The sequence below is a fragment of the Pteropus vampyrus genome, unplaced genomic scaffold (assembly GCF_000151845.1).
Source record: "Pteropus vampyrus isolate Shadow unplaced genomic scaffold, Pvam_2.0 Scaffold955, whole genome shotgun sequence".
NCBI lineage: Eukaryota > Metazoa > Chordata > Mammalia > Chiroptera > Pteropodidae > Pteropus > Pteropus vampyrus.
This window is the reverse complement of record NW_011889736.1, coordinates 47,939-58,590: the sequence shown is the minus strand read 5'-3', so window position 1 is coordinate 58,590 and position 10,652 is coordinate 47,939. Positions and strand designations below refer to the sequence as shown.

General features: G+C 54.9%; 1 long non-coding RNA gene and 3 other non-coding genes across 10 annotated transcripts in view; all 4 read left to right on the top strand.

The window, feature by feature from the left end:
* LOC105309951 overlaps positions 1–10,652 on the top strand; it is a 19,676-nt gene that overhangs the window by 2,253 nt on the left and 6,771 nt on the right. For 2 of the 7 annotated variants that reach the window (XR_002778409.1, XR_002778404.1), the window contains exons 2-7: positions 1,559–1,681; positions 2,740–2,871; positions 4,053–4,172; positions 5,169–5,283; positions 5,967–6,048; positions 8,908–9,035. This is a non-coding gene — a long non-coding RNA (uncharacterized LOC105309951). Of the gene's footprint in view, positions 1–1,558; positions 1,682–1,715; positions 2,128–2,739; positions 2,872–4,052; positions 4,173–5,168; positions 5,284–5,966; positions 6,049–7,456; positions 7,497–8,907; positions 9,036–10,652 lie in introns of those variants that run through there. The other 5 variants (XR_002778405.1, XR_002778407.1, XR_002778410.1 and 2 more) reach the window with 5 other exon arrangements.
* On the top strand, positions 1,880–1,969 carry LOC111734302. Its single transcript, XR_002778411.1, has one exon. It is a non-coding gene; the product is annotated as a small nucleolar RNA SNORD116 (small nucleolar RNA).
* Positions 3,107–3,197, top strand: LOC111734303. The gene has a single exon (XR_002778412.1). It is a non-coding gene; the product is annotated as a small nucleolar RNA SNORD116 (small nucleolar RNA).
* Positions 5,482–5,562, top strand: LOC111734305. Its single transcript, XR_002778414.1, has one exon. It is a non-coding gene; the product is annotated as a small nucleolar RNA SNORD116 (small nucleolar RNA).

The following is a 10,652-nucleotide window of genomic DNA, read 5'->3' as shown; positions in this document are numbered from 1 at the left end:
TTGTCACCATGATGTTTCTAGTGCTGGCCCAGTCCCCATGCCAGGCGGGCCGCTGTTGAGTAGCTGCGGATGCAGCTGAAGTCAAACATGTTGGCCGGTGTTCGGGTAGGAACAGGGGTGACGGGAGGGCAGGTTATGTGGTCCCATGGGCTCCGTGGCACGTACTGTCTCGCTTGTTCCCAGGATTGTCATCGTCACAGGGTCAGGGACTCGTCTGGCACCGCCAGCGTGCACAGTGGGTGTGTGGCAGGGGAGGTGGCCACGTCCAGGTCGGCCCTGTGGTTTCTGACCTGGTGTCTCATCGAGCTGATCCAAGCAGAGTGGCTCCTGGTGGAAGGTGTCCCCTGCCTCCAGCTGCCATGCAGCCGTCTCTGAATGCGTGGCCTGGCCAGTGTTCCCATGTTCGTTTTCACCTGGGGGGCGGCGTATGAGGTCCGCGTCCTCCGGGAGGGGTGCCCGTCTCCTGGCACCATGTGCCCTGGTCCTCGGCGGGAGGAGGTGACACTGGCAGTGACCCGTGTGCATGGCGGAGCGGGCGCGCACGGAGGCTGTGGGCACGCAGCCACGACAGTCAGCCCCGGGACGCGTCCTCGCGTGTTCAGAGCACGGACCGTGGCGTGAGTGTCCCGTTGTCACCGTGGAGGCGGGTGCCGCTCTGCGAGGTCGCCGGGGGAGGGGGGGCGCGTGAGGCCCTGTCACGCTTTGATGTCGGTGAGGTCACCGTGCTCTGAGACGACGGCTCTGCTCACTGTGCGTTGCCATGTGACCGTTAGGAAATAGGTCTTGGCAGCGACCTGAGTGGCGGGCGTGAGGACGCTGCTCTCGACGAGGCACCGCGAGTCCTCGTCATTTCTTTCTTTTCCCGTCTGAGGCCTGGAGGCCACGGCGTGGGGGAGTTTCTGGTCTCTCGTTGTGATGGGGGCCTCGTTTCTTTAGAACTTCCTGTGTCGGTCATTATTTGGGAAACCTCATGTAGCTACCTGTTTGCTTTCCGGCCGCTGAGGACGTGACTCGGTTTACCTGCCCTGAATTCACTTGGTACCTTAAGAGGACGAGCAGCGTTGAGCTGCGATGCCGGCGGCACCAGCCTCGACGTCAGCGGTGACGGCGTCTCAGTGATCCGTGTTGCCGTTGGGTGCAGTTACTGTGTGACGATATTCGTGGGTCAGGATGTCCAAATGGACTCCTCCACGGCCTCTATGAGTTTCGTAGAATCACGTGCTGTTTAGTTCAGAGGTGCGGCTGTGAGAGCACGTCTCTGGCCTCTGTCACCCACACCATGGGTGTCATTGCCACGTTCTCTGTTTTGAAGCCGCGGGACATTCTTCCGTGGGGGCAGGCGAGGGCTCCCGGATCGCTCACCAGAGCCCGCATGTTCCAAGGTGGCCTTGGCCACGAGCACACGCGTCGGCAGAACCATACCCGCGCGTGGCTCACACCCACCTGCAGTCACATCTCAGGGACAGACGTTGGGGACAGTGCACTGTGGGGCCACCGTCACGGGAAAGGCTGATGTGCATATTGGTCTCAGGGGCCTGTGATTTGTCTCCACCACCAGGGCCGGTACAGGGGACGGTCCCTCGTCAGCCAAGAGCACAGACCCATCCCTGCTGGACGCGTGGAGGTCGCTGGAGACCCGGAGGACGTGTGCGGAGTGCGCCGGCCCGGCATCCCGGGGGAGGTAGGTGTCCCTGCTCGTGGTGGCTCGTTTGGGTCCTGCCCAGCCCGCGGGGGTCCCTCCAGCGCGAGGGCCTGGCCGCGCCTCGCGCTCAGCGGCTGGATGTGGACCCTCAGGCCGCGGGTGGACTGCGAGGTCACTGGGTCCCCCAGTGGGCCACCCGGCGGCCGTGCCACATTTTCCCGCGTCCCCGAATGTGCTCGATCGATGATGACCCTCATGTGCATTCCTTGGAAATCTGAACAAAATGAGTGAGAACCCCTACCGTCATTCTCATCGGATCTGAGGTCCAGCACGGGGACGCCCGGGGACAGCCGGCGTGAGGGACAGCTGCTCACGGTCACACTCATGCCGGCACCAGCGACAGCCTTGGATCTTTGTGGATCAGGACATGTCTAGTTGTGGGGAAAACGTGTTCTAGTTTTAGCCATTTTGGACCCCGGGGCAAGGTGGGTGACAAGGAGCAATGTCCTTCTGGTCATCTGCTGGCACAAGAGGAAAATCAGGCTCAGGCCACTCGATGACAGTCCTGGCCTGAGCTCCAGTGACGCCTGACGATTTTAGACAGTACTTCTGCCAGGGTGACGATGGTGCTCTCTGTGGGTGGGTGGTGTTTCCTGGGCAACGCTGGGTTTTGTCAAGTGGGCTCTTCCTGTGACACTTGCGGAGACACAGTGTCCCATTTGACATGGCACACGTTTGCAGTTTGCTAGCAGGATCTGTGACATGAGGATCTGTAGACTGTCGAGGACGACTCCTGGGGACAGGGGTGGCCTTCTGTCTTCCGAAGGCCCCGTTGTCCCTGGTTGGGAAGCAGGATGTGGCTCTGGAGATCTGGGCTCAAGGCCCGCGTCTTCAGGGGCTGAGTCTTCTGCGTAGGCCGAGGCACACACAGCTGCATGCTGGCACCTTAATCTGTCACACAGGTCTGCAGTCAACGCTGAGGGACAGCGGAGCAGGAAGCAGATGCCGCTGCCCCGGGACTGGTTGGTGTAGGCGCCGTTACCTGAGAATCCGGGAGTGTTTCTGAATCGTGTGTGTCATTTCTATGCATGGCCCAGGTGGAGTGGCTGAGGACGGGTCATCGACAGTCATGAAGAGATCACGTTCTCTTTCGGTTTGCTGGCTGGACATCGGCATTTCCTGAGACGTGTCACCTGGGCGTGCACCTCCCCCGCGGATCCCTCAGGAGGGTGAGCTCTCCTCTGCCCCAGGCTCCGCCATTTCCCTGAGGATCTCGTAGGCCTGTGAGAGGCCACCTGTCCTCGTACCCCAGTGACACATGGGGCTTTGCTCCTATGGCTTGGCCGTTCCTGTGCTCCCTGGCTGGGACCTGGATGCCTCAGGCTGTTCAAGGGCTGTGATGTCCTTCAGTCATGAGGTGATCTCCCGGCGGCCTGGTCACAGTCCTGAGTCCCTGAACGTGCTCGATCGATGATGACCCTCACGTGCATTCCTTGGAAAATCTGAACAAAATGAGTGAGAACCCCTACCGTCATTCTCATCGGATCTGAGGTCCAGCACGGGGACGCCCGGGGACAGCAGGTGTGAGGGACAGCTGCTCAAGGTCACAGTCATGCCGGCACCTCCCAGGGCATTGGTATCAGGGCCTCCTGGTGTCTGGCAGCGCTCCCATTGTTAGTGGTTTTTGTAGGGTGGCCAGGCCTGTCACTTTGACTAACATGACGTCCTGTGTTGGCACAGGCCTTGTGAGCCCTCAGGACCAGAGTGGCCACGGGTCACGGTCAGACAGCCCCGCCAGCTGCATCTAGGACTTATTCTCGGCCTTGAGCCCAGGCCTGGCTCACGGAGAAGGTTGTTCTTGCTTTTTGTTGATTAAACTCAACTGCAGCCCGTTGGTGCTGGCCTCAGGGACGACTAGGCGTGGACCTTACCTGGCAGCTCATCTGTTTCAACATGCCCCTGAGTCCCCATGACTGTGTCATGGTCCCCACTCCAAAACCGGTTGTCAGGTTAGGAATGTGGGAGGCAGGGGGCAGGGTGCAGTGTGACTCCAGGAGCTTCCAGCCGTCGCGCTATCTCGCATCGTTTCAGGAGAGGCCTTGGCTTCCGTCGAGGTCCTCGGTGCCGTTCAGGCCCGGCTTCCATGTCTGTGAGCGGCAGCCTGGGAGCCCCCGGTGTCCCGCCGTTGCGCGGCAGGGTAGAAGGCGGGCCTTTGTGGGTGCTGAGGCCTCCACGCACAAGGACACGTGCCCATCCCTGCGACACTGAGCCGGCACACTCGCCGGCAGCCACACCCCGAGGCTCGTGACGAGCAGACGCCAGGCCTGCGTGGGGGACGTCAGGCGGGACCTCGTGCCACAAACCGGGGCCTGTTCCTCAGTCTTGCGTGTGTTTTTCCTGCCCTCTTCAGGTCCAGCCGCCTGGGAGCAGACGTCAGCGGGGTGACCTGCCAGGTCTGCGACTCTCAGTCATGGGGACCTCAGCATCACATGGCGCAGGCTGTCGGGGCTGGTGGCGGATCCCCTCACCGGTGAGCAGACTTCTTAGCCAGATCTGCGCACGGACGTCACAGGGCACTGGGGGACCTGGTCTTGGTCGCTGCCCCTGCCGCCCGCTGAGCCCCAGCACCTCGGGCGGGCGGACCCTCCCTAGCGCCGCCATGTTCAAGCTCGTGGGCCGTTTCCTGGGTAGAGCCTGCCGCCTCCATGGTCCCACGTCCGGTGTCTGCGTCGTGCTCTGGTTAACGAGGACGACGACGCAGATGAGCGAGGCTTCCCACCGTTTTCTCAAACCGCGAATGGTCCCATTTATGAGTTTTGGTTTTCAGAGTAGGTTTCGTCCACTGACGTTTCTGCAGCCAGCTTCCCGTGTATTTCAGGGAGGTTACAGGTGTAGTGTGGATGCGAGGGGGCCTTCGGGGAGCCTTCGACCGCCGAGTCTTCTGAAATGCCTTCGAATGCTGCTGCGTTCCAAGTGCCGAGTGACTTCTCGTTAGGTTGTTTTGTGTGTCTCCGCGGTCAGTTCTCTGAAACCTGTGACCAGCACACATTCCGTGAGGACGGTTTCTTAGCTTCCCTGATGTCCCCATGCCTCGTGGGTAGGAAAGGCCGCTGGAACCGCCTATAATTCTTCTGCCACACTCTGGAAGCGCTGATTTTGTCCTCGTACAAATTTCCTTTTTGGAAATGATCAGAAAGGTGCTTTCCAGAGGTAGCATCACAATTATTAATGAACTTGTGTTTCGTGGATCGTTTTTATTTTTCAAGTAATTGAGAATGTAATCGGTTTTGTGAAAACTTGTCCGTCTAAGCGGTGCGAGGTATTTATCATCTGGTGACTCATCTGCGGTTTGTCTCATTTAGGAATTTCGCATGTCCCCTTTTTTGAGTAAAGTTGTAACAATCTTAGAATGATAAGTTAGTATGTTTAATGTGCAGGTTTACGATGCACTTCCTAGGTGTTTTCACGGTCGGCACGTGCACGTGTGTGCTTTGCGTATTTCTCTACGTTTACTCTATTTCCGCAGGTCGCCGAGGACCAACATAAAAACCATCCTTCCTTCTCCTTGCGACACGACGAGAAGAAACGTCCTGGAAATCCTTCCGCTCTCATCCTCGGGGGTCAGGAGGGTCCCTAACACAGTGAGTGTGTTGTCGCGAAGACACTGACACTCCTGGGCACACGGTGACACCCCTGTGACAGCGCGACTCACTGTGCCAGTCAGCGTGGGGCCACGTCGGTGCCTCCGTGGTTATATCGTGGGCCCCAGGGGACGGGTGTCTGAGCGCTCAGGGCCTGCCACGTGTTTCAGGCTCACGATCCCTTTTACAAATGTGCCTGGATCAATAATGACTTCAACAATGGGTGTCCTTGGAATCTGAACACAACGAGTGGCAGAAACACTCTGCGACCTGAGGTCCCGCTCAGGGAGCAAACGAGGCAGGAAATGGCGGCAGTTCGGTTCGTTGGGGGTCGTCGCACTTGCAGGGCCTGTGGTCAACCAGATGGCACACGGTAGCATTTCCGTAAATGCCCGGCTGTCCTGCTGCGCGTGTAACCTGCCTGGCAGAATGTGTTGCTCAGGAGGGGGGCGGGGATGTTGTTGGGGTGTGCTGCTGAGCCCTCCCCGCTTGCACAAGGTGGACCTGTGCACGTGCTTGCTTGTCACCTCTCCCTCGTCCCCTCTGCTCCCACAGCTCCGCAGGGACAAAATCAGGTTCCTTCCCTTTGAGACGTGACATGGAGGGGAAGCCCGTCCTCATGGGCCGGTGGGAACTCTCAAGTCGGTGATCATGTGTCCTTAAAATGCTGATGTCCGTTGCAGAGCTTGTTAATCCTCCAGTGACCGTGGGACACCGTGTGTCACAGTCACCTACAGAGCCTGGATCGCTGGTGTGGGCTGCTGGGTAAGCGAGTCCCAGAGAGAGGAACTGCTGTGTTCTGTGTCTTTCTGAGCAAACACGTCCTTTTTTAGAAACTTGTATCAGTCATTATTACAGTAATTCATCGTGTTGAAAAACCTGAACAAAGCGAGTCATCTGGTCTCCCTTGTGACACTGAGGTCAAGCACAGACCCCCGGAGCTGGGGGAGGGTGTCACGCTTTCAGTCCTGTGTTGCTAGAGTGTTGACCTGCTCGCATGCACCAGAGGAACCGAATCTTACGTGGTCCCTGCCCTTCCTGCTTGGGGGTCAGGCTGGCTCTGGGGTCTTGGGGGTCCCTGAGTGCTTAGCTGCAGCGGGAACACACTTGGTGGGTGCCGACCCTGGGGAGCCAGCACATGAGCACTGATGACTTGAGAAACGCTTGTTGCCTACACTTGAGCCCTTCGCACATTTGCCTGAGCTGCTGGAATCTTCTGTGTGACGATGGTCTTTGAGAGCTATTAGATGGTCAAAATGCAGAGATTGTGGGTTTTTACTTTTCTCCATTAAGTGACACAAGTATATGATAATCGGAAAGAAGTTACTATATGTGGAGTCTTCACACTATTTTTAAAATAATTTTATTTTTTAAGTACAGTTGACATACACCATGATATTCACTTCAGGTGTACACCATAGTGATTAGGCATTTAAATAGCCAAGATATGGAAGCAGCCAAAGTGCCCATCAGTAGATGTGTGGGTACAGAAGGGGTGATACACATACGCAATGGAATATTAGCCTTACAAAGAGCGAAATGTCGCCATCTGCAGGAACCTGGGTGGGTGGAGCAAGGGGGTTCTGTGCTGATCAGACAGAGAAACACAAATATTGTTCTGATTTCACAATGTTTTTTTAATTTTCTTGCCAATCAGTCACTAGCATTGAGTTATTGTTTCTTTGGGGTTTTGGGGTTCCCCCCATCATCTGAGTGAATAACTTTATAGACACACGAGTAGTGATTTCAACTACATACTGCATTAAACGTGTTTAGATGTGAAATGATTACATTTCCATTTTGTTTTTACGTGGATTTCCTTGGCCACTTTTATATAACTCCAGTGGGATTTCCAGTGTGTCTGAAAGAGAGCTTTTAGTTATAACGAATGAAGTTATGGTCACTTCGCTGAGGAAATTTTGAGAGCATTGTCTTAGAAAAAAAGTATTAACATGTTCCAAGGGGGGAGCATTTGCTGTTTTTACCCAGTGAGTATCTGCTGGGTCACTTCCAGCACCTTGTCACTAAACATTCCCCCCGGAAGCCTCTGCCCTGCAACCCCCATTTTCCCTGTGCTTCGCACGCTGGGAGTGATGCTAGACTGAAGGGATATTTGCTGCTTGAAATTCTCACCTCTACCCACTAAAAAGGCTGTTTCTGTCCCTTGCTCCAGTGCTTTCCTCTGAGAAAGATCAAGACAGTTCACTCCGGAGGTGATATGCACTTTTAATAGATGTATATTCTTAGATCCTTTTATTACTTTGTTAAGGAATTTAGAATGATTGCTTATATGACCTGCCTGTTTATAAGCCGCTGAGTCCGCAGAGGTTTTTTCCCTCGCATGTGCTAAGTCAGCCTCGACACTGCTTTGTCCCTGCGCATGCGTCAAGTCAGCTGAGATGCTGTTCTTTCCACACCTGCGCGCTAAGTCAGCTCAGGCTCTGCTTTCTCCCTGCGCATGCGCCAAGTCAGCTGAGACGCTGCTCTCCCTCCGCACGCCTGCGCGCTGTCAGCCCAGGCATTGCTTGCTGCCTGTGCATGCGCTAAGTCAGCGGATGAAGTGCTCTTGCTGCCGCCCCACGCATGCGTGCCAAGACACGGGAGGCACTGCTTTTTTTTTTTTTTTTTTAATCCCCGCGCGTGCTTGCTAATCAACTGAGGCCCCGCTCTGTCTCCTTTTTTGTGCTTGCGCGCCGAGTCAGCGCAGGCATTGCTTGTTTTCCCCGCGCGTGCGCTGAGTCACCAAGAGGCCCCGCCTTGTCTCCCCGCGCACGCGCACCGAGTCAGCTGAGGCACAGCTTGGTCTCCCTCCCTGCGCGTGCGCACTGAGTCAACTGAGGCACAGTTTGGTTTTCCTCCTCGCGCGTGTGCGATGAGGTCACAGAGGCACTGCTTTGTCTCCCCGCGCATGCGCGCTGAGTCAACTGAGGCACAGTTTGGTTTTCCTCCTCGCGCGTGTGCGATGAGGTCACAGAGGCACTGCTTTGTCTCCCCGCGCATGCGCGCCGAGTCAGCTGAGGCACAGCTTGGTTTCCCTCCCCGCGCGTGCGCGCTGAGTCAACTGAGGCTCCGCTTGCGCGCCTAGTCAGCTCAGGCATTGCTTGGTCTCCCCGCTGGTCCGCTGAGTCAGCAGGAGGCCCCGCCTTGTTTCCCCGCGCATGCGCAGAGTCATCGGAGGCACAGCTTGGTTTCCCTCCCCGCGCGTGTGCGCTGAGTCGACTGAGGCTCCGCTTGCGCGCCGAGTCTGCTCAGGCATTGCTTGGTCTCCCCGCGCGTGCGCTGAGTCACCAAGAGGCCCCGCCTTGTCTACCCGCGCGTGTGCGCTGAGTCAACTGAGGCACAGTTTGGTTTTCCTCCTCACGCGTGCGCGATGAGCTGACCGAGGCACTGCTTTGTCTCCCCGCGCGTGCGCGCCGAGTCATCTGGGGGGCATAGTTTGTTCTCCCTTCCCGCGTGCGCGATGAGCTGACCGAGGCACTGCTTTGTCTCCCTGCGCGTGTCACCGCGTCAGAGGAGTGTCCGTGTGCATGACGTGCAGATACGTGGTGACCGCTCTGCCCCGTGTGTGGCTGCGGGATGGACTCGTCTTTCTTCTCCCCTTGCCACATAGCTGTCCTCCCTCAGGTCGGCGTGGGCCGCAAGCTGGGTTTCACGTGGACGCGTTTCTTTCTTTCCCTTGAGATGTGACGTGAGGAAAGTTCTGGGGATCATCCTGCCGCCCGCTCCGGGGCCTGCGTGACGTTGTGATGCGGGTGAGCACTTTGTCCCGCGAAGCCTGACAGTCGCGCAGGGAGCTGTGCTGCCCCAGTGCCCAGGAGGGCCTGCGGGTCCGGTCCCCGCGCGCGCGTGCGCGTGTGTGCTGGTCTCCGAGACCTCGTCCTGCGGTGGTTGTGGCCAGTGGTGACGAAATCATTCCTGTCCTGTGGCCCCCAGCTCAGGCTCATAGTCGCTTATACACATTCCTGGATCAATCACGGCTTCGGTAGTTTATCTCTTTGAAAATGTGGACAAAATGAGTGGTAGCATCACTTTCTGAAACCGAGTACAAGTCACATACAGGGCCACACAACAAAGTCAGCATTCATCTAAAATAGATGGCGAAAATTTAGGGTGCGTTTTGCAAACCCTAAGACCAGTACTAAGGAAATAATACTGAGTCACTGAGCAATTAATATAGTGTAACAGAAAATGTCTGATTAGAACAAGAATGTACGGATGTGAGACATCCAGCAAACAGAAGGGGCAAAAATCCAACTATAGGACAAATTAAATTGAAAAGTCAGAAATGGGGAGATTCATTTAAATAGTTAAACGTCAATATGCTGTTTGTAAAAGAGACGCTTTAGAACATAGACGGATAGTTCAAAAGAGTGAGGACAGCTGTATTGTGCAAAGAAGACCCAGGAGAGTCGAGAAAAACTAGAGAAAATAGACTTTGTGGTAAAATAGTATTAGAAATGAGGAAGGATATTAAATAATGGTCGAAGGCTTAATTAATCTGGAATATATAACAATTATAAGCATAATTAACAACAGAGTGTCAAATTACATAAAACGAAAACTGACTTGGCAGAAGAGACAAACGCAATCCTGTGATGCTAACGATGCTTCGGTTTGTTGCAAACAGTTGGTAGACCCGTCAGACGGGGTCAGGTGGTGATCGCAGACCTGAGCAATCTTATCGACCACCTTCAGCTGATACAGCAGTGAAACACAAGCCATCTTCAGATGCACCTGGAACATTCTCCCACATAGATCACACACACAGTCAGGAAACGACTCAGTGGATTTAAGGTTGAAATCATGTAGTGTACGTTTTATGGCCACAGAAAAATTAGAAATCTAAACAGATACATCTCGGAAATTGCCAAATATTTGAAAATTAGCATAATTTATAGAAGCAATAGGTCAGATACAAAATCATGAAAGAAGTAGGAAACATTTAAAACTGGATGGGTTAGAGCTAAAGACATGCTTATAAGGAAATTTTTATAGTTTTAAATTACTATATCAGAAGGGAGGAAATATAGCAGAGAAATAACCTAAGCTTTCCCCTTAAGAAAATAGAAAAAGGCTAAACTGAGAAATTCAAACCCAATCAAGAACAAGGAAGTTAATAAAAATTTAATTTTAATAAAAATTACATGGAAATTCAAAATAACCATGCAAAGACCCATGAAAACCAAAAGTCGGACTTCTATAAAGAGTAATGACGTTGACAAGCCGTCAGTGAGGCCGAGCAGAGTGAGGAGACATGGTCGCTGAATCGCACGTTGGAGGAGGGGTCCTGCTCCTGCAGCGGGTTCCCACAGCCCTCGTCTGTTTTCCCGGCGGGGAGGTGTCTGCGGGACAGCGGGGAGGACGTGCCA